The sequence below is a fragment of the Bactrocera neohumeralis genome, unplaced genomic scaffold (assembly GCF_024586455.1).
Source record: "Bactrocera neohumeralis isolate Rockhampton unplaced genomic scaffold, APGP_CSIRO_Bneo_wtdbg2-racon-allhic-juicebox.fasta_v2 cluster09, whole genome shotgun sequence".
NCBI classification, from domain to species: Eukaryota; Metazoa; Arthropoda; class Insecta; order Diptera; family Tephritidae; genus Bactrocera; species Bactrocera neohumeralis.
The window spans coordinates 5662947-5685890 of record NW_026089622.1 but is presented as its reverse complement, the minus strand read 5'-3'; the positions used below and the strand labels follow the sequence as shown (position 1 = coordinate 5685890).

General features: G+C 36.0%; 2 pseudogenes; both read right to left on the bottom strand.

Annotated features, from left to right (window-relative positions):
• Positions 1–421: 421 nt before the first annotated feature.
• On the bottom strand, positions 422–1066 carry LOC126763944 (translation initiation factor IF-2-like; annotated as a pseudogene).
• Positions 1067–20433: 19367 nt separating this feature from the next.
• LOC126764780 (small nucleolar RNA U3) lies at positions 20434–20636 on the bottom strand (annotated as a pseudogene).
• Positions 20637–22944: the final 2308 nt, after the last annotated feature.

The window sequence follows — 22944 nt, the reverse complement described above, 5'->3', positions numbered from 1 at the left end:
GAATTCCAAAGAATCGTTATAAAACTTGTATTTCCTTAAAGATTCACTTAAAGTTATTATTATAAAATGATGAGAAAATTACTAAACAATAGCTTTAATCCCGTTAAATATATATTATATATATATGTACATATATACAATGTTGAAAGTTATTATAAAATGACTTTTATATAAATTGAAAAACTTTAAATATATATAATAATAATTATAAAGGTGGGTAGCGAAAGTGAACCGCTATGCTGCGATGCTGTGAAAAGCGGAGATGTTGATCGATCGACGTCGTAACGAACAAAGGTGCGCGAGAGCCTTTCTCTTTTCCTTTTGTTCTAATTAGAATGTAGAACGTCATCGTGTTTTGGTGCATGTGCGTGCGTGTGTGTTTATGTGATTCGGTGTGGTGAAATGATGTAAATCTGATGCGACGTCGCTACTCATTTAGCCATCCCGCTGCAGCGTAGCTACAACGCTGCTGAGGCCTGTTGACCGCCGGGATTGCGGCCTAAGCTGATGGCGCCGTGTTGATGTTGTCCGGTTTTGGCGCCAGGGACGAGATTCTGCTGGAGAGGGTCCACGCCGGCGGTAAGCCGTCACAGGCGTTCTTTGAGAACGCCTGACGTTACCGCTGGTGCGAGGAGCCGGTGGTCGCCCGGAGTCGCGTCTGGTAGTGCGGTGCAACAGCGTATGATGAGCCCGCACACAGATTTGGCAACGATTATGTGATGGGCACTCCTGAGTTCCGTGGCAAGTTGTCAGGCAGTTCAAGCAATTCCCGTGCGCCTGTGCTACGACGTTGCATCGGCGGCATGCCTTCAAATATACCGCAGTACGATAGCCGATGCGGGCGGCGACATAATGGACATCGAATTCGTTGCAGATCCGCTGGTAATGCGGGTGATGCTGGCGTGCTTTGATGCGGAGCCGTTGTCGCGGTGGAGCCTGTCGTTGTTCGAAGCGCTGCCGGTGCAGTGGTGGTCCGGGGTGCTGCTATTGGGGCAGCTTCAGAGCGAGGAGCGGAAACTGCTGAACGCATGGTTGGCGTTGAGGATGATGCCATATCCACGTCCATATTACTCTGTGAGAGAAATGGTGATATTGGTAATATATTGTGAAATTTACAATAATATGGACATTTGTGCCACGATATGTGGCTTGAATAGGATGTTATTTTATATCAGACATTTATGTTAGGTCTTTTGTGGGGTTTTATGTTATTCGATGTTTCGATTTGGTAAGCGGTTTATATGTTTTAGCGATTTATAGATTGATTAACATTGCGGTTTCGGTTTTACGTTTCTTTATCTTCGGCGGTTGGTGGAAAGCATAATTTGACGAGCGGTCTGGTCAGCGTTCCGGTTTGGGTGCGGAGATCAACTACTCGAACATGACCGTCGGAACCGTAATGAAGTTGTTTTATGCGGCCGAGTCGCCATTCTGTAGGAGAGAGACAATCGTCTTGTATAAGGACGCAGTTTTCAAGTTTGGTGCCTTTTATTGAGTTTTCCACCGGTATCTCTTATGAAGGTCCTTTATGTAGTCTTCCTTCCATCGGCGGCTGAAATCATGATGGAGGATTTTAATTCGCTCCCATCTGTTTAATAAGGCTCAGATATGGCCAGAATGGGTGCTCCTTTTAGAAAATGCCCTGGGGTTAAGGCTGTGAAGTCGGAGGGATCTTGCGATAGTGGTGAGATAGGTCTAGAGTTGAAGAAGACCTTAGCATTGAGGCCTTTATCTGGAAAGCTCCAGCAAAATCAACCCCAGTGACGGTAAAGGGTAAAGCATAGTTGCAACGTTCAGGTGGTAGGGCTGCCATGATCTGCGTACGCATCTTGTGCTTGTACATAGTACACCGTTTACACATGAAAATGGTTATCTTAATTTGTGGCTTTAGTAGCGGTATATAAAACTCTTGTCGGACCATTTGATGCATCAAGCGATGCTCAACATGCAGTGTAAGCTGGTGGAGATATATTAGAAATAAGTAAGTAAAACGGGATTTCTCTAGGATAATGATGGGATGACGTTCGTTGTAACTAAGGCTGGAGTTGGCTAGTCTTCCATTTGCCCGTATTAATCCCTTAGCGTCCAGGAATGGGTTTAAGACGAGAAGTGAACTTCCAGAGGTCACTTTTCAAACAACTTTGATTTCTCTTTGCTGAAATTACGAGTCTGTGTATACAAGATTAGACTGACCTTGGCATGTTGCAAGTCGGAATATGTTAGTTGTATGTAAGAATCGTTTGATATTCTTTTCGCCCTTTGTTTAAGTTTATGAATGAATTTGTGCATATAAGCGACTACCCTTAGTGCTCGAGGAAATGATGAAAATCTGTGGAGAATATCATTCTCTTCTGGAGTGATATGAAAATTTTCTATTTTCCGACTTTCCGGAGGTATGATATTCCAAGCAGGAGATTTTGGCCGGAATTCTTGTGATTCTGTTAGCCATGTAGGACCGTTGCACCTGAGTGTAGTGCTGGTGAGGTGAAGTGGTTTGCAACCTCTTGTCCCAAGATCTGCTGGGTTATCTGCACTTGCAACATGTTGCCATTTTGCTGAGCCAACTAAGTCTAAGATTTGAGATATGCGATTCGATACATATGTCTTCCAAGTATAGGGTGGTTTTTCCAACCATGCTAGAACTATTTCTGAGTCTGACCAGAGATACATTTTGTGATCGTTTAATTTGAGATGGGTTTGAACTATTGAAATTAATTTTGCTAACAGAAGAGCACCATTTAGTTCAAGCCGGGGCAGGCTTAGTGTCTTCAAAGGTGCAACTTTGGCTTTGGCTACCAAAAGATGTGAAGTTATTTTGCTATCATACTGAGTGCGTATGTAGACTGTTGCGCAATAAGCCTTTTCAGAGGCATCACAGAAACCGTGTAATTCTGCGTTAATGTTAGGGGTGAAATTTACCCATCGAGGGATTCGAATTTCTGATATAGTATAAAAGTTGTTAGCAAATTTTACCCATTTAATTAAACATACAGGTTTTACCTGTTCATCCCAGTGCCAAATTGCCACAATTCTTGAATGATGATGTTAGCTTGAATCATTATTGGTGAAAGCCATTCTGCGGGGTCGAAAAGTTTTGCCACCGAGGAAAGAATTTTTCGTTTTGTAATGGCGGATATTGCAGATATTGAGTCAATTGTTATCACATTCCGCTGAATCCCTAGTGTTTTTGTTGTACTAGCCTTTTCGAATTTAAGGAAGTCAGTATCTAATAAGTCTTCCTTTTTTATATCTTTGATTATTTTGGGATGATTTGATGTTATTTTCTTTAGGGGAAAACCTGCTGAATTTAGTGTTTTGATCACTTGAGATAATGATTCGCACGCTAATGGTATACTGTGGCTACCTGATAAAATGTCATCCACATATGTTTGAGTTTGCAACACAGAAGTTGCTAAAGGTAAATTTGTTTCAGAGGTTTTTGCAACTTCATGTAATGTCCTAATGGCTAAATAAGGTGCGCAGTTGACGCCAAAGATGACTTGTTTAAGTTTGTAGTCGCTAATTGGACTATTAATTGAATTGCGGAAGACTATGCATTGGAAATCTTGGTCATCTTCATGCACCAGAATTTGCCTATACATTTTCTCAACGTCCCCGTTAAAAACGTATTTAAACATGTGCCAATTTAGTATTGGCAACATGCGATCAGGTTGTAATGTTGGCCCTGTGTATAATACATCATTGAGTGATTTGCCTGAGTTCGTACACTTTGAGGCATTGAACACCACTCTTACTTTCGTTGTGATTTTATCTGGTCTTATTACCCCATGATGTGGAAGGTAAAAAGATAAATATCTATCTTTGGCTATTTTTTCATATGATACAGTTTATTCCATATGATTGAGTTCAAGATATTCGTCCATCACATTATCATATGCTGATTTTAGCTCATTTTTCTTTTTCAGGCTTTTTTCCTTGCTTAGGAATTGCTGGACTGCTGAGATTCTAGAGTGGCCTAGGGCTATAGTTTCTGGAAAGGTGGATTTGAATGGCAGTCGCACAACATAACGACCATGTTCGTTTCTTGTTGTTGTGGACTGGTAATAGGCTTCGCATGCCTGGTCTTCTTCTGAAAGTTTGGTAATCTGGGGTACTTCTTTTACTTCCCAGATTTTTTTAAGTTCATTGTTTAAATATTCGTTTGTGGTGATATAAAGGATCTTTGAGAGCCTTGATCTATTAACCAGGGTTCTCATTTACTAGTAGCAAAATTTTTATAATTATTGCTATGATATCGCACCGCTCTCACTTTGTCGGGAGCCACAGCATAGCCTTAGCATAACAATGTAAAGTATGTGCTCTACTCTGCTCCGAGTTTTGTTAGGTAAAAAACTATATGTAGCTGGAGCGGGAGCAAGAAATTAAATTCTGCGCTATGCTCTGGCGTAGCGGTAGAAAAAAATTGGGAGCGGTAGCACAACAGAGCAAATGAAAATTTTCATGTGCTACAGCTCCCGCATGTGTTTGTTGTTTTTTTTTTCTTTTTTGCTATTTTCTGTCATAATATTTGAATTAATTGAATAATTCAAACAAAAAAGTGTTATGCAAATCATTTTGGAACTTGTTGCGTCAAGTGACTTTATAAATCTAAAATCAAATATTTTAAGAAATATATTAATAAAGTGAATTAGATAATAATTGAATAAACTATAAGTTTTTTTTATTATGTAAAATATTTACCATTTTTATATTACCAAAGACATCATCTATTCCAAATGTATTACAATACTCAATTACTATGAATTTTCGAAATTAATTTCAACTACATATACTTTCCCCCTTTTTATATATGTACATTAGGGTGTTTTTTTTTTTGTACTATTAATTTTTTTCAGTCCCGTCACGAAATTTCCTTGGAAATACCCCAAAAAACAATTTCCCTGAAAATTTTAGCCCTTAATATTAACATTAAGAACTGGACCAAGCCATGTAAAAATTTTCCATAGAAAATACACAGACGCTATAGCTCTTGTCAGTTATACAACAAAATGCGAAATTCGTGGAAAAATCAGGTTAAGATACCTCGCCGGTGTGAGTTTCGACTTTGTTGCTCTGGGCACTTTTGTAGAGTGAACAATTCTGAGAAACATGCATAAGAAATATAATTAATAATAAAAAAAACAGAAAGGAAAAAATTGTTGAAAAAGTTTAAAAAATTGTTTTTAGTAATAAATAAATTATTAAGTGAAAGGAAAATTTTAATAAGTTACAGAAAAATTGTATTGCAAAAAAACAAAAGAGAGAGATTTTTAAATTAACCAAAAACTTATGTATTTATATTAATAAATCAAGAACCAAACAGAATTCTCGTTTTAGCTATAGTTTAAGTAAATATACATAAATAACCAAAACAGTTTCATTGTACAGTGAACAGACGTGTATTTATTCTGTAATCAAGCATAGCAAAAGAAAAAAAAAGAAAAAAAAAACAAAAAAGTGAAACGAGTAGTGTTTACTCGAGTAGAAGACGAAATGTCTTCATCTAAGTTAAGAAAACTTTCGGACACTGATAATCCAAGTGTGAAACATGGGAAAAGGCGAAATTATTGGACGCCTTTAGAAGCTCTTGAAGATGAAGACATTGATGCGGAGCATAGTGAAAGTGCCCAAAATAATACACCGCCAAAAGCTGTTCTTCCGCCTATCAAGGTGTTAGTGCAAGATATTGACTACATAAAAAAACTTTTAATTAGCAAAGGCATATCAGATTTTTTCTTGAAGAAAATATCAATAGGCATAAAATTCTTAGTGAGTCAAATGAATCATTCGTCAAAATCAAAGAAGTGTTAAAAGAAAACTCAAGTCAATTCTTTACACATGACCTTAAAAATGAAAAGTCATTTACTGCTGTTCTTCATGGCCTCGAAAATAAAACGCCAGGCGAAGTGAAAAACGAATTAATCTCCATTGGATTAAAGTGCAAAGAGGTCAAAATGGTTACTAAATCATTTGAACACTATAAAGACACTATATAGTACATTTTGAGCGCAGTTCGGTAAAATTGCATGATTTGAAAAATCAATTAAAATCACTATTTCGCGTTATTGTAAGATGGGACTACCAACGCAAGATAAACAAGTAAGGAAGGGCTAAGTTCGGGTGTCACCGAATATTTTATACTCTCGCACGATAAAGTGATAATCGAGATTTCATTATCCGTCATTTACATATTTTTCAAATACCGTATTTGTGTAAAGTTTTATTCCGCTATCATCATTGGTTCCTAATATATATACTCGTATTATACAGAGAAGGCATCAGATGGAATTCAAAATAGCGTTATATTGGAAGAAGGCCTGGTTGTGAACTGATTTCACCCATATTTTGTACATGTCATCAGGGTGTTAAGAAAATATTACATACCGAATTTCATTGAAATCGGTCTAGCAGTTCCCGAGATATGGTTTTTGATCCATAAGTGGGCGACGCCACGCCCATTTTCAATTTTTGAAAAAAGCCTGGGTGCAGCTTCCTTCTGCCATTTTTTCTGTAAAACTTGGTGTTTCTGACGTTTTTTGTTAGTCGGTTAACGCACTTTTAGTGATTTTCAACATAACCCTTGTATGGGAGGTGGGCGTGGTTATTATCCGATTTCTTCCATTATTGAACTGTATATAGAAATGCCTGAAGGAAACGACTCTGTAGAATTTGGTTGACATTGCTATAGTAGTTTCCGAGATATGTACAAAAAACTTAGTAGGGGCGGGGCCACACCCACTTTTCCAGAAACATTACGTCCAAATATGCTCCTCCCTAATGCAATCCTTTGTGCCAAATTTCACTTTAATATCTTTATTTATGGCTTAGTTATGACACTTTATAGGTTTTCGGTTTCCGCCATTTTGTGGGCGTGGCAGTGGGCCGATTTTGCCCATCTTCGAACTTAACCTTCTTATGGAGCCAAGAAATACGTGTACCAAGTTTCATCATGATATCTCAGTTTTTACTCAAGTTACAGATTGCACGGACGGACGGACGGACGGACAGACGGACAGACGGACGGACGGACAGACAGACAGACAGACATCCTGATTTCGACTCTACTCGACACCCTGATCACTTTGGTATATATAACCCCATATCTGACTCTTTTAGTTTTAGGACTTACAAACAACCGTTATGTGAACAAAACTATAATACTCTCCTTAGCAACATTGTTGCGAGAGTATAAAAACAAAATAATTCAGTGTCGCAACTGCCAAATGTACGGGCACGGCGAACGTGGATGCTTTGTGAAACCAAATTCCGCGAACTGCGCTGGAAAACACAAAACTTCGGACTGCACCTCTACGGAATGAGTGCGATGCGGAAACTGCAATAGCAATCACAAATCAAATGACGCCACGTGTCCAAATCGGGCTATGTATTTACGCATCAAAGAGAAGTATAATAATTCTCCAGCACCTCATTCTCGGCCTTTACAAAAAGCGCGAATGCAAGCAAAGCCAGACTTTTCTCTTTCACAATTTCCACCTCTCTCTGGGGAGCGTTCAATGATCGCTGCTGGAACAACAACAACACCGCAGAATTGGCGCTCACCTTGTAGTGCAACATCAGATAATATAAATAACAATAGCCTCTTTACTGAAAAAGAGATCACTGAGCTAACTTTTGAGCTTATACTAAAATCAAGAGAATGTGAAACTAAATACGAGCAATTTAATACAATCGCACCATTAGCAATTAGGTTTCTGTATTCTACTCCTAAGTAATGAATACATCTAAGTTGAGAGTAATATTTTGGAACTGCCGTAGCATCCGCAATAAATTTATGGAACTATTTAATTATTTAGTTAAAAACGATATTGAAATTTGTATGCTCTCTGAAACGTGGCTAAAGCACTCAGACAAACTTTATCACCCTAGTTATGTTTGTGTACGTAAGGACAGAGAAATGAAGGAAGGTGACGATGTTGCCATATTAGTTAAGAAATCTATTATCTTTACTGTAGTACCTAATATCGGGTGATTTTTTAAGAGCTTGATAACTTTTTTTAAAAAAAAACGCATAAAATTTGCAAAATCTCATCGGTTCTTTATTTGAAACGTTAGATTGGTTCATGACATTTACTTTTTGAAGATAATTTCATTTAAATGTTGACCGCGGCTGCGTCTTAGGTGGTCCATTCGGAAAGTCCAATTTTGGGCAACTTTTTCGAGCATTTCGGCCGGAATAGCCCGAATTTCTTCGGAAATGTTGTCTTCCAAAGCTGGAATAGTTGCTGGCTTATTTCTGTAGACTTTAGACTTGACGTAGCCCCACAAAAAATAGTCTAAAGGCGTTAAATCGCATGATCTTGGTGGCCAACTTACGGGTCCATTTCTTGAGATGAATTGTTCTCCGAAGTTTTCCCTCAAAATGGCCATAGAATCGCGAGCTGTGTGGCATGTAGCGCCATCTTGTTGAAACCACATGTCAACCAAGTTCAGTTCTTCCATTTTTGGCAACAAAAAGTTTGTTAGCACCAAGATCTTTGCGTAAAATCTTCCATGTGGTCGAATAACACAAACCCAATTGCTGCGAACGGCGACGAATCGACATTTCACGGTCTTCAGCCACACTCTCAGAAACAGACGCAATATTCTCTTCTGTACGCACTGTACGCATTCGTGTGGTTGGTTTAATGTCCAATAAAGTAAACTGAGTGCGAAACTTGGTCACAATCGCATTAATTGTTTGCTCACTTGGTCGATTATGTAGACCATAAATCGGACGTAAAGCGCGAAACACATTTCGAACCGAACACTGATTTTGGTAATAAAATTCAATGATTTGCAAGCGTTGCTCGTTAGTAAGTCTATTCATGATGAAATGTCAAAGCATACTGAGCATCTTTCTCTTTGACACCGTGTCTGAAATCCCGCGTGATCTGTCAAATACTAATGCATGAAAATCCTAACCTCAAAAAAATCACCCGATATAAATACCGAAGTAGTGGAAAGTATCGGAATTGAAATTATTTCATCAGAAAACAAAAAAGTTAAAATTTTCAGCTCTTACTTTACCGGGGGTACTAATACCCAGGAACTTAAAAATAAATATAAAAAAGATTTGAGAAAACTCTTCGGAGTCAACGGATATTTTATCCATTGTGGGGATTTTAACAGTAAGCACCGGGATTGGTAATGCTCGAGAGCAAACGCATGGGAGAATATTCTACACGATTTCACAACATTCTTTCCAATAGCAGTATCATATTCAAACTACCCTACGTATGTACCATCGTCCAGCAGGTGTGCACCATCGAATATAGATTTGGTACTATCAAACATTTCCAGCCATTTAACACAACCAACAGCGCTAAATGAATTCTTTTCTGATCATTTGCCTGTTAAGTTTGTTCTTAATTTAAGTTTCACGCAGCTTGAAAATCTTGAAATTGACTACAATAAAACGAATTGGAAAGTTTATCGTCGCTCCTTCAGAAATGCTCTGCTTAGTCTACCTACAAATCTCTAACAAGTTAATTGCTCTGAGGAAGTTGATAAAAATATAGAAACCTTTTATGACAGCATAAATATCGCAATTCAAAGTTCTGTACCTTTTAAGAAAGCCCAGAAAACTTTCTTAAAACTACCTAGTTTTATATTAAACCTAATAAAAATTAGAAATTACCACCGTAGGCAATGGTGTAGATACAGACAACGCTATAATCATGAATTAGCGGGTTTATACTCCACAAAAATCCGTAATGAAATCTTCAAATTCAGAAATGTATCTTGGAAAAGAAAGCTTAGCTCACTTGAAAGTAGAAGTAAGCCCTTCTGGAACATCTGCAAAATGCAAAATAAACTCTTGTCTAAAATTGCAATATTTTCCTCGCACCTGGAAGACTGCAAAAATCATACCAATCCGAAAGCCTGGTAAACCAATTAATATTACGGATAGTTATCGACCAATTAGTCTTCTAAGTAGCCTTAACAAAATTTTTGAAAAAGTTATTCAACAAAAAATGTCTCTATTTATAAATCTTAATCAAATATTACCAATTGAACAATTTGGATTTAGACAGTTTCACAGTACAACGCACCAGATTAAACGTATCTCTAATCATGTAAAGTCAAACTTCGAAAACAAAAAGTCACCTGGCCTAATATTACTGGACATTGAAAAAGCATTTTACACAGTGTGGCATAATGGTCTTATACATAAATTAGTTAATTTTCACTTTCCATTGCATCTTGTAAAAATAATTCAAAGTTTTTTGACCAATCGCTATTTTTGTGTGTGTTTAAATAATGAATACTCCGACATGATCCATCTACCGGCTGGAGTTCCGCAGGGATCAGTACTTGGCCCCTTGTTGTATACACTATACTGTTCCGATTTCCCAAGAATTGAAAATTGTAATTATGCTATGTATGCCGACGACACTGCAATTTTCTATTCGCATGAGTTTGGCAATGACATAGTAACTAAGTTACAGGGTGCACTATTCAACATTTCAAACTACATGATAAGATGGAAAATTAGAATTAACGCTAGTAAAACACAAGCTATCTTTTTCACTAGAAAAAGGAGTTCTTACTATTTACCAAGCTCAAGGCTCAAACTGGAAAATCACGAATTACCTTGGGCCAGCTCTGTGAAATATCTTGGTGTTACTTTTGATAAAAAAATTACATATAGTGAACATATAAAACACATACAAGAGAAAGTCAACATAGCTATAAAAATGCTGTACCCTTTGATTAATAGAAAGTCTAGTTTGAGCAAAGAAAACAAATTAGTAATCTATAAAACAGTTTTCAAATCCATAATTATATATGCTTACCCTGTCAAATAAAATAAAATCCTTAAAATGATGTTTGGTCTTCCTTGGGATTTCTCTACCATAAGACTTCATAATCATTCTAACGTCAAACTATTATCAGAAGAAATTCAAGTATTGACTGACTGACTGATTCGTGATACGTTGTGCTTTCTCTGACAATATATTAGTATCTAATCTACATCCATAATAATTTAGTATTTTCACCATTTAGTCGAACAATACAAACTAGTTTGTAAGATTTATAGCAGAGGTTTTTATATAGTAGTACTTTCCTCTGAAATACTTTTTATAGAATAAATAAAATCCGTGTTAACAAAAAGAAAAATGTTGTAGATTTAAGGTTTATATATCATATTCTTTGAATTGTACGCTATTTAAGTTTTTAATGTGATATTTTTTTTCTACTTAATAAAGAATTTGAATTTGAAATAACCAAAAATATAAAATACGGCTTGTACAGCCAATAACATAAAATAAACTGAAAATAATATTGCTTAACTCTGCGATTCCGTAGCCAACTCAACTCAGGAATAAACCCGGTCATTACGGACCAAACAATAGACGAACAATTCCAAAACAACATGAATGAAATGGATAAGATTCCAGACGTTGTGAGATCCCTAAAGGAATTTTCAGGAAATGCCTCAGAATTTAGTTAAATGTCATCAGAAATAAGATAGTTGGAAAGGCAGATATAGCCTAAGAATCCTACAATACCCTCTAGACTGGACAGCAATCTCCCGCTGCTTGACTACTCACTACGCAGACGTCTCGTTTGTCTAGGCACTCTAGAGTACCAAATTACATGTCTCATACAAGGACGAATGACAATTAACGAATTTTACCAAAAGGTATATGGACACTTATCTTTACTTCTGAACAAGATAGGATGTATGGAGATAGGAGAAGAAGCAGTCCACTTGTTAACGGAGAATTACCGCGCTAAAGCCCTCAATACTTTTATAAGAGGACTTTCTGGTGATCTTCTCCGGCTACTTGGCATTAAAGAACCAAAAAGCCTACCCGAATCCCTCCATCTTTGTCTCAAATTAGAAAACCAAAGCTTCAGAGCTTCTCACGCTAATAACCAAACCTTTATCACACCATCAACTTCTCGTCAAAAACTCATAAATCGGCAACAGCTACGACAGCAATACACCCAACCCAGATAGCATCAACCATTAAATCCTCAAACCACATCCAAATTTTATCCTGAACTAGCTTATCTACCAAATACTTTGACATATTTCAACCCACAAAACTACTATAGCAACCAACTAAACCTTAATCACTCTAACATCCAACAACTTTCAAATCGGAATCCAAATCAATTTAGTCAACAATATCGGCAACAAAACCAGAATCTATATAGTCCACAGCAAAACATTGCTCCTTCTAGACCCCCTAAACCCCCTCAACCGATGGACGTGGATGAGAGTATAAGGACAAGAGCCGTTAATTACGCAAATCGGCCAAAACGCCAAGAATCCGGTAAAAGACCATCAAACCCCCCACAAAAAATGCAAAGAAACTTCACATAAATTCTAACGAACCACCAGAGGCACAATACAGCGAAAGCGTATACAACTACAGTGATCAATACAACTACAATAACCAATACGACTACAATGAGCAAACATACAATGAGCCAAATCACAAGGACACAATTGAAGAAACACTCGACCTCACTGACGTACATTTTTTAGACTAAATAGCTCTTCGCTACCTTATTTCAGATGCAGGACGAAGAGCGGCGAAATAATGCAAATATTAGCAGACACCGGATCCAATAAAAATTACATACAATCAAGCTTAGTAGAAAAAGCAATAGCAAACAATACTCCTTTTCTAGCCAACTCAGTAGGCGGCAAAATAAAAATTACTCACCATACATATCTAAATCTTTTCAATTTGGAAACTTCCAACTTAAAATTTTTCCTACAGCCAACACTCACCACTTTCCATGCCATATTAGAAAACGATAGCTTAAAAGCACTTTCAGCAATCATACACACAAAAGAACATTACATGGTAGTAGCAAATACGAAAAGAATCCATCTGAGACAATATACATAGTGTACAGGACGTTAACTTAATTCATATCCGCGACGAACATATGAGTACAATAGAAAAACATGCAATTAGGAAACTAGTACAAAAGCAACGAAACCTATTTTCGGAACCGGACGAAAGACTAACCTACACAACAAAAGTAGTTCCAGGAATTCGAACAAATTCAGACACGCCTATATACTCCAAGTCCTACCCTTATCCTATTAGCCTTAAACAGGAAGTTGAAAAGCAAGTAAATAAACTATTAGACGACGGTATCATACGAAAATTAAGATCACCCTATAACTCACCTGTATGGGTAGTGCCTAAAAAAGAGGACGCGTCTGATAAAAACAAATTTAGAATAGTTATAGATTACAGGAAGCTAAACGCAGTTACAGTTGCAGATAGGTATCCAATACCTGAAATAAATGAAGTTCTATCCCAACTAGGAGAAAACCGAATTTTCTCTGTGATTGATTTAAAAAGCGGTTTCCATCAAATTCCTCTTAAGAAATCTGACGTGGAAAAAACAGCATTTTCAGTGAACAATGGGAAATACGAGTTCACCCGACTTCCGTTTGGTTTGAAAAATGCCCCAGCCATATTTTAACGGACCCTTGACGACATACTAAGACAATACATAGGCAAAATATACTATGTATACATAGACGATATAATTATATTTAGTAGAGACGAAAAATCACACTCCGAACACAAATACACAATTTTTGATACCCTCAGTAAAGCAAACATGAAGGTTCAAATCAATAAATGCGAATTCTTTAAAAAGCAGGTCGAATTCCTAGGATTCGTTGTATCTTCCAAGGGAATTTCTACAAACCCTTCCACAGTACAATCAATATTAAATTTTCCATACCCCCAGACGATCAAGGACTTACGATCATTCTTAGGCTTATCCGGATATTATAGAAGATTTATCAAGAATAACGCCAAATTGGCCAAGCCACTTACATCCCTTCTTAGAGGTGAGGAAGGAAGAATGTCGTAAAGAATCTCGAAAAAAATCCAAATAAATCTAAATGAGGAAGCTAAATCTGCATTCAACAAAATTAAATCCACACTGACATCTAAAGACGTAATTTTACAATATCCTGATCACAAGAAAGAATTTGACCTAACTACTGACGCCTCAAAGTATGCCATAGGCGCTGTTTTAGAGCAAAATGGCAAACCAATAAACTTTATATCAAGAACATTGAACAAGGCCGAAGAAAATTACGCAGTCAACGAAAAATAAATGCTTGCCATTATATGGGCACTGAACTCATTTAGAAACTATCTATACGGTACAGCAAAATTTGTAATACATACAGACCACCAACCACTTACATACACTCTCAGTAATAAAAACAATAACTCCAAACTAAAGCGATGGAAAGCCATACTCGAAGAATACAACTATGAATTAAAATACAAACCTGGGAAAGCCAATGTAGTTTCAGATACATTATCCAGGCCTTTTGAAGTAAATTCCCTATCAGTCGCTACACATTCCGACGAAAGCTCATCACACAATCTAATTCCAGCAGTAGAAGGACCCATAAATGCATTCAAAAACCAAATTTGGATCTCGTTAGCAGACGAAAACAGCTACCAGTTTAAAATACCATTCCCGACCTACCATGGACATATAATCACCAAACCCAACTTTTCAACAGAGAATTTAACTTCACTATTGAAACGATTTCTGAAGCCCTCAGTGATAAGTGGTATATTTACCTCTGAAGAAATAATAGGGAAAATCCAAGAAATTTACCCACTTCACTTTGGTAATTATAAAATTCGTTACACCCAAATAGAAGTAAATGACATAACAAGCGAGGATGCACAAAACGAGGAAATACTAAACGAACACAAGCGAGCACATAGGAATAGAGACGAAAATAAAAAACAACTAATAAAAAGATGTTACTTTCCAAAGATGAAAACAAAAATAGAAAATATAATTAAACAGTGTAGAGTCTGCAAGGAAAACAAGTATGCTCGCAACCCTAATAAACCGCAACTTTTAGAAACCCCAATACCTCAATACCCTGGAAAAATTGTGCATATAGATATTTACAGTACGGAAAAAAAATTAGTTCTAACAGCAGTAGATAAATTCTCCAAATATGCTCAAGTTAAAATAATATAGTCAAAATCAATAGATGATATAAGAGAACCTTTACGACAAATACTTTTCGCTTTTGGTATACCCAAAACAATAGTTATCGACAACGAGAAATCTTTAAATTCAGCTTCCATACAATTTATGGTCGAAGACCAACTTGGTATTAAAATTTTTAAAACTCCCCCATACACAAGCACAGTTAACGGACAAGTAGAAAGATTTCACTCTACCCTGTCTGAAATTATGCGCTGCCTTCAAACGGAACGCACACACCGCTCATTCCAAGAACTCTTAGACCGATGTACATACGAATATAACTACACCATACATTCGGCAACAGGGAAACGACCTATAGAGACATTTTTTGGCAGACGTTGTTGCGTCATGCGACTTTATAAATCAAAAAATATTTTTTAAGAAATAAATTTGTTAAAACATTTGTATACATTTTAAATTGTTTTACATCATGTAAAATACTTACAATTTTTGTAATATACAAGTATAACCATAACCATCATCTACTACCTATGTATTAAAATAATCTAACTACATACTTACCCCTTTTTTGTATACATACTTACCTTTATTCTACGCCGTTAGGTTAAGATTTAGGCTAACTAATGAACTGTTGAAATAAAGAAGGTCATTGCATTAAAGACTATACCCGCGAACGGACGTTTTTCAATTTTAATCGGAATTTTTTAAACTCGAATTTAGCACAGGCAATTAGTTAGCTCTTAGTTGCGCATCTCAGTGAGTCCAACGTGTTTAATTTTAATCTTAAAAACGCTTAAGATTTTTCATGGCGCCCGAGCAGGGACTCAGTGCGTGGCTGTAATTTTCGAACAAAGTAATACTTAGCGTATTAATTTAATGTCTAACTCGTGAACAATTGCCTGTGCATTTTCCATTTCTTCTGGTTGCGGTAGAGTGCAAGTGATTAAAGTGACAAATACTAAAAATAAATGTCTGGACAAAGAAAGACAATAAAAATAAAAATAAAATATATCTATATAGATATACATCTTAATATATAAAAATCACGTGTCACGTTGTTTGTTTTCGATGGACTCCTAAACTACTGAACCGATTTTAATGAAATTTTTAACACTGTGTGCAGTTTGGTCCAACTTGAAAGATAGGATAGTTTATAACTCTCCTTATAGACGCATTATTTATTTATTGCAAATTATTTTATTATTAGCAAAGAGCTATCCACCAGTTGGTGGCGCTAACAGCGGTATTGAGTAAGTGCGGTATGTTACAGTAGATGGCGATTCATTTCTTTCTAAATTTTCATGGATTTAGGCTGTCATAACAAAAGCTGCCACTTGCTAAAAACATTAAATGAAAATGCGTTGTTTGAAGTTTATATTATTTGTGGTAAAGTTATACGAATCTATGACTTCCAATATTCTAAATTTAAGGAAAAATCACATACAATCCGTGAAATAAATAAAGTTATGTACATATGTATGGTCAGACAAATAAGCAATGCTGCCACTCTTTTCCAGTAAATCTTCCTCGAATTTGGGAGATTTCAGAGGAATTTAGGAAATCGCAGAGTTGATTTCTGCATGTATTTCCTAAATGCAAAAAAAAAATTTCATTTAGTTGCATTTAGGTATAGAATTTTGTATGGCACACAGTCCATACTTAAGTTGTGCCTAAATAAAATCTTAGCTAAGTATTGTTGCAAACTGAGTAGTCGTTTGCGTTCACAGTCAATGCTTCATTTTTATAAAATTTTATTATGATATATGGCAACGTTATGGGCAACATATGTTTTACAAATGTCATTCATAAAAATATGTTTGAAATATTTAAATTATAACAGACAATACATAAATTTGCGAGGAAAATTATATCAAAAATTGATGAAAACAACAAAAGAACCCCAAATTTCATCATTAGCGAGTCGGAGCACCTATGGGAACTGAAGGAAAAGTATAAGCTGTTATTGAGTGCAAACGAACGGGCACTTGCCCTACGCTACGAAAGATGTCGCTGAAAATTCAAAACAAAAATCACCTGTTATTTAAGCATTGCTTAAGCCTCCCATTTTCAGTGCCTAAGCATAACCTAAGTATGAACTGTAAAACACTATTTTCCTGATTTATTATATATTAAATAAAAGAAAGTTGTGTTAGTTACACCATTTATAACTCAAGAACAGCTGAACCGATTTGGTTGAAAATTGGTGGAGAGGTAGCCTAGAACCGGCGTAAGGACATAGGATACCTTTTACCTCTTTATACCAAAATTTAATAAAACTCATAAATACAAAATTTATATTTCAAATCATAAGCATTTGTTCAAAATTCATGTTTGTAGGAATCATTTGAATATATGCGTACAATTTTAATCAGATTCTTCCTCAAAAATAATACAATTGCTAAGTATTTGGAATAGTAGAAAAGAGCTGCAACCAAATACGCAGTGAAATAGATTATAACTGGCTCAGTAAAACTGATGTCATAACCTTTCCAGCGGACTTTTTCGTCTTTCCACGCCTGAGAACCGGTTTATCATGTGCAGTCCACTAGAATAACTGTCGATTAGACTTCAGTGGGAAATGATGGAGCTATGTTTCTATTGTCAAACACCGACGCAAAAATTCGGTTTTATTACGATTAAAGAGCACTCAAACACTTCTCAGAATCAGTTATTCGTTGTGTTTGTTGGATTATGAACTTGCGAGGCACACACTTTGCCCAGAGCTTTCGCCTCTTTAAGCTTGGCAAATATCTTTTCATCGGTGGATTTCCATGAGCCAAAATACAACAGTATTTTCACAAAAAAAGCAATGCTTCATTGACACACGAAATGTATTATGATCCATTTTTTTGTAAACTAGCACAAGCTGCTTCACAAAAATTCAAAATCTCCTTAACTAATAGTTATAATCCAACTAATAGAAATCATATACATAGATGGTAGTTGCAGTATTTTCAGCCACAGTGAAGCGTGGACGGGTCCTCTAGTACATACATATATAAAAATTCATAAAATTTTACATTAAAAATAGCAGTGGTTTGTGAAAAATATATCATCTGTATATATATACATATATAAAATAATTGCGGAGTGTACACATGCTACATACACTCAAGTGAATAAAAACGAAGTGGTAAAATCAAACATAAAGAAAATAAAATACAAATTAACCTAAACTAAAAACTGAAAAAAGATAGAGAGAAACATTTTGTGAAGTGTGTGGTGAAAATATAATACATGCATATGTACATGACATACGTGCGGTAAAATTCACCAGTCCAATAGTGCGCAAACACAAGGAAAGAAAAAGAAAGAAGCAAAACCAAAAGGTGGTGAATTAGGTTAAACAGGCATATTTTTGCAAATACAGTGGAGTGTCAAAACATAAGCAGTGTTAAAATAAAGGCATTTATATTTTTTCTGCTAAAGGTGGTTACACAGTTAGTGCATGAGATTAATTGCGGTAAAGCAGATTTATTAAAAACTACCGCCAAAAACATAAAGTGCCGTTCCTAAACAAAATAAAAAGAGTGTCGCGAGTGCCCCCAAAAATTTCCGGAAAAGAGGTACAAGCCCGTTAAAAGAAAAGTGCCGTAAAATTAAAAACCGATAACTTTGGCCCTTAAAACGTTAAACAGCTATTTGGAGTAACATCACGTCGGTATCGAAAGGGCTTGCGTCAACACCATCGTCCCTCTGCTGCTGCGTCAACACCGATTCTCGCCGCTGCCAAGTCAACGTTAACACCATCGTCCCACTGCTGCTGCGTCAACGCCGATTCACGCCGCTGCCAAGTCAACGTCAACACCGTCGCTGCTAACGTCGACGCCAGATTCTCTGCTTCGTGGGAATGAGCTGCAACTGCATTCTGTGCAAAAGGGAAGTGAACGCAGGCAAACCGCCAATGCATTCACAACAGGTAACGAGTGCGAATCACTGAAAGTGGTGCGAATAAAGAAGGACACGAGAAGTAAAAAAAGCAGCAAGTGCACACTTTAATTTTTTGGATCTCCCTCTTTTCACAATTTTTCACATACGTATATTTTCATATTGCATATATTTTAATATTCACATACGTATATATACATACATACATACATATGCATTTATGCCTCTATGCATCTACATAAGTGAAAGGGGGATCGTGGAATTTGCGGTAGCGTTCTTAATTGAACATTAAGGTGTGATATTTTATATATTACAGAAAAAAAAACAGTGCGAGTCCCTGCGCGCGGAAGAAGTTATACTTCTTAGTGATATTCAGAAATGCATATCATTTTGTATGAAAGAAAACTAGAACATTTAAATTCATTATGCACATTTTATAAAGCAAAGTCTAAATGAAGGAATTTTGACTCGGAAAGTAGTTCTGTCTCTTCGTTGCGGAAGGGAATATGCAGCGTAACCATCTCTCTTTTGTACTCGTCGAATTGGGTTGTCATATTATAATTTGTATATCTTATATCTAGTGTTTAGTCAATTTCTTGTATTCATTATTAGCGTTGCATTTGTATTGCGCACAAAACTTTGCCAAAGTAAAATGAATTTTCTTTTTATTTTTCTTTGCAGTTTTTCAATAAATTTAAATAAGTTTCTTAATAAATTTAAATAAGTTTTTTAATAAGTTTAAATAAATTTAAGTAAATTTACATGTATTTTCATTTATATTTAATTATCAATAAATTTTTTTTTAAATTATTTGCCCTAGTTGTCCATTTTATTTTCTCATGTATATCAGTCGATTTTTGTATAGAAATTTGACCGGCATAGAAGCAAAATGCGAAACAATCATACATATATTATGTCGTTTGCACATTTGTCTGTATGTTTGCAAAAGCAAATGTTCTACAAAAGCATATTTCTATACTTAAACAAAATTATTTGAACCATCGTATATTTCTTACATGCATAACCAAACCATACTTAAGACAACGCCACGAAAGTGTCAATAGTGGTGTTGGTGGTAAGCACATAAAAAGTCACAATGTGAACGCAGGTTCGAATCTCCACGGACTTAGTCTTTAGTTTTTGCATTTTAACATCGTAATACTATACTAATAAATATTTTTCTTACTAATAGAAATTAAATTTATCACAGCAATATACCTAATATACATATACATAATATTGCTGTGATAAATTTTATTTCTATTAGTACGAAAAATATTTATTAGTATAGTATACGATGTTAAAAGGCATACATCTTTCTATCCTATCTTGTGTATCTGCACATGCTCATATGAATGTATGTATACGCATGTGCGCGTTCAGAAGTTCAAAGAATTCGCACAAAAAAAAAGAGACACGAAAGAAATAAAGTCACATAAAATGGTTGAGAATTCACAAAAATGAAAGACAAACGAAAGAAAAATAATGCGCAAGCATACATAAGCGTACTGTACTTATTGACCGCATTATTTTTGCGTAAAACCTTGGAATTTATTAATTAAAATCACCACTCAGAAGTCGTTTTATCCGTTGTAAGCGAGCGATTTTCGAAAAAACATCATTTCTAATATGCCACAACACAATATTAGAAATGAAGTTCATAAACCTCACGCTGTCAGATAAAACGATATACCTCGTCATCGCGGGTCGATTTCCAAAAAATTTAAATGAAGACTAACTACAGAAATGATCCAGTAAAGTATAGCCTTAATTTTTCAACGGCTATCGCAGAGTATTTTAACCAAAATATATGCAAAATAGTTAAGAATTCGCAGAAATGAAAGACAAACGAAAGAAAAAGAAGCATAACTTCAATAATACACAAGTATACAAACATTATGTATGTAGCAGCAGCAAGGAAAGAGGTAACAATCGGCGATCCATTGTATATTTCTTTCATGCATAACCAAACCATAATTAGGACAACGCAATACAAGTGTCAATGGTTGTGTTGGTGGTAAGCGCTTGAAAAGTTAAGACGAGCACGTAGGTTCGAATCCCAACAGAATTTATTTTTAATTGAATATGTCACCAACCAAAAATTGAAACATTGTTCTACAAAAGCAACAACAGCATAAGCATGGCAACATTGTGTTGTTGGTAGAAAAGCCGAGCTGTGCCGAAAGAAACGAACAAACGATCGCCGATTGTCACCGCTTCGCTTGCTGCTCGAACATCTTCGCAGAAAAGGTTGCGTAGATTCATATTGAGCAAGGTTGCGCAACCTGAATCTATCGCAACCTTTTCCGAATTCGTATAGAAGTATAACTTCAAAAAAAATTTTTTTTTAATTTTAAGCGAAATCAAGTTTTACAATCCGGTTCTTTGGAAAATTTTCTCGAAAAAAAACAAAAAAATTCAAGAACGTTCAACTGTGCTATTGGGAAGCGATATAATTTTTTCTCGTTTTCGTAACCGATTCCAAATATATTTGTTGCCAACCTTTATTGCTATTGGTCTGGCTTTCGTGTATTTGGGAATCGCTATACATATATTTTTCGTTTTCGTTATCGATTCTTAATATATCTGTTGCCAACCTGTATAGTTTTGGTTCCGGAAATTTAATTTAAATAAGCAAAATGAGCAAGCCAAAGCCAACTAACGCCAACCTCTCTCCAAGTAAGGAGTTAATCGACTAATGCCCGGTTTCACAGTCCATACTTATGTTGTACTTAAGATAAAACAGGAAAATATTGTTTTACAGTTCATACTTATGTAATGCTTAAGTACTGAAAAGGGAGACTTAAGCAGTGCTTAAATAACAGCTGATTTTTGTTTTGAATTTGCTTTGAATTTTCAGCGACATCTTTCGTAGCGTAGGGCAAGTGTCCGTTCGTTTGCACTCAATAACAGCTTATACTTTTCCTTCAGTTCCCATAGGTGCTCCGACTCGCTAGTGATGAAATTTGGGGTTCTTTTGTTGTTTTCATCAATTTTTGATATAATTTTCCTCGCAAATTTATGTATTGTCTGTTATAATTTAAATATTTCAAACATATTTTTATGAATGACATTTGTAAAACATATGTTGCCCATAACGTTGCCATATATCATTATAAAATTTTATAGAAATTGAGCATTGACTGTGAAACGCAAACGACCACTCAGTTTGCAACAATACTTAGCTAAGATTTTATTTAGGCACAACTTAAGTATGGACTGTGAAACCGGGCATTAAAGTCATTAAAGCGTCAAAGGACCGTGGCGAAAAGTAGCATTTTACGCATAAAAACGGGTCTTCTAGAAAAGACTATGTCATTAGATCCAATCGAATTGGAATGTCGTCTTGATATACTAAACTCACATAGTAAGAAATTGATGAAATGTCAATCTAAAATTGAAGAGATTGATGAAGACGACATGGCCCGAGGGGAGTTAGAGGGCATCATTGTAGAAACAAAATCCATAATTGAAACAATTTTGGCCAAAAATAGAACATCTATTGCTGAAACATCATTCGTAACATCTCACAGCTCAAGGCTCCCAAAAATGAATTTGCTGAAATTCAAGGGAGAATATTCGGAATTTAAAAATTTCATGAGTTTGTTCGAGAGTTTGGTTCACAATGATCCAAACATCCCAGATATTGAAAAATTTAACCATTATAAATAAATTGTCTATCTGGGGAGGCTCTGGGCACGGTAAAGGCGTTTCAAATGTCGGATGAAAATTATCCGAAGGCGTTGGCAAGTCTCAAAAAGGTTTTTTTAATACGATTTCAAAACTTTTTGAGCTGCCAACTATCCCTAAGCCTTCAGCCCCTTCATTGCGCGCGATGATTGATGAAGTGTCGGCTGTATATGACTCATTGCTATCGCTGGGCGATGAGAAACAAATTACAAAAGCTATAATTATTCACATAGTCATGACAAAAGTTGACTCTGCCACCCGATCAAAGTGGGAAGAACAGCTGGATTACGACAAGTTACCATTGTGGAAGGATTGTGAAGCCACCTTAAATAGACGGTACCAGCACCTATCAGCTGAACGCGCATCATCTTCGATGACGAGACCCAT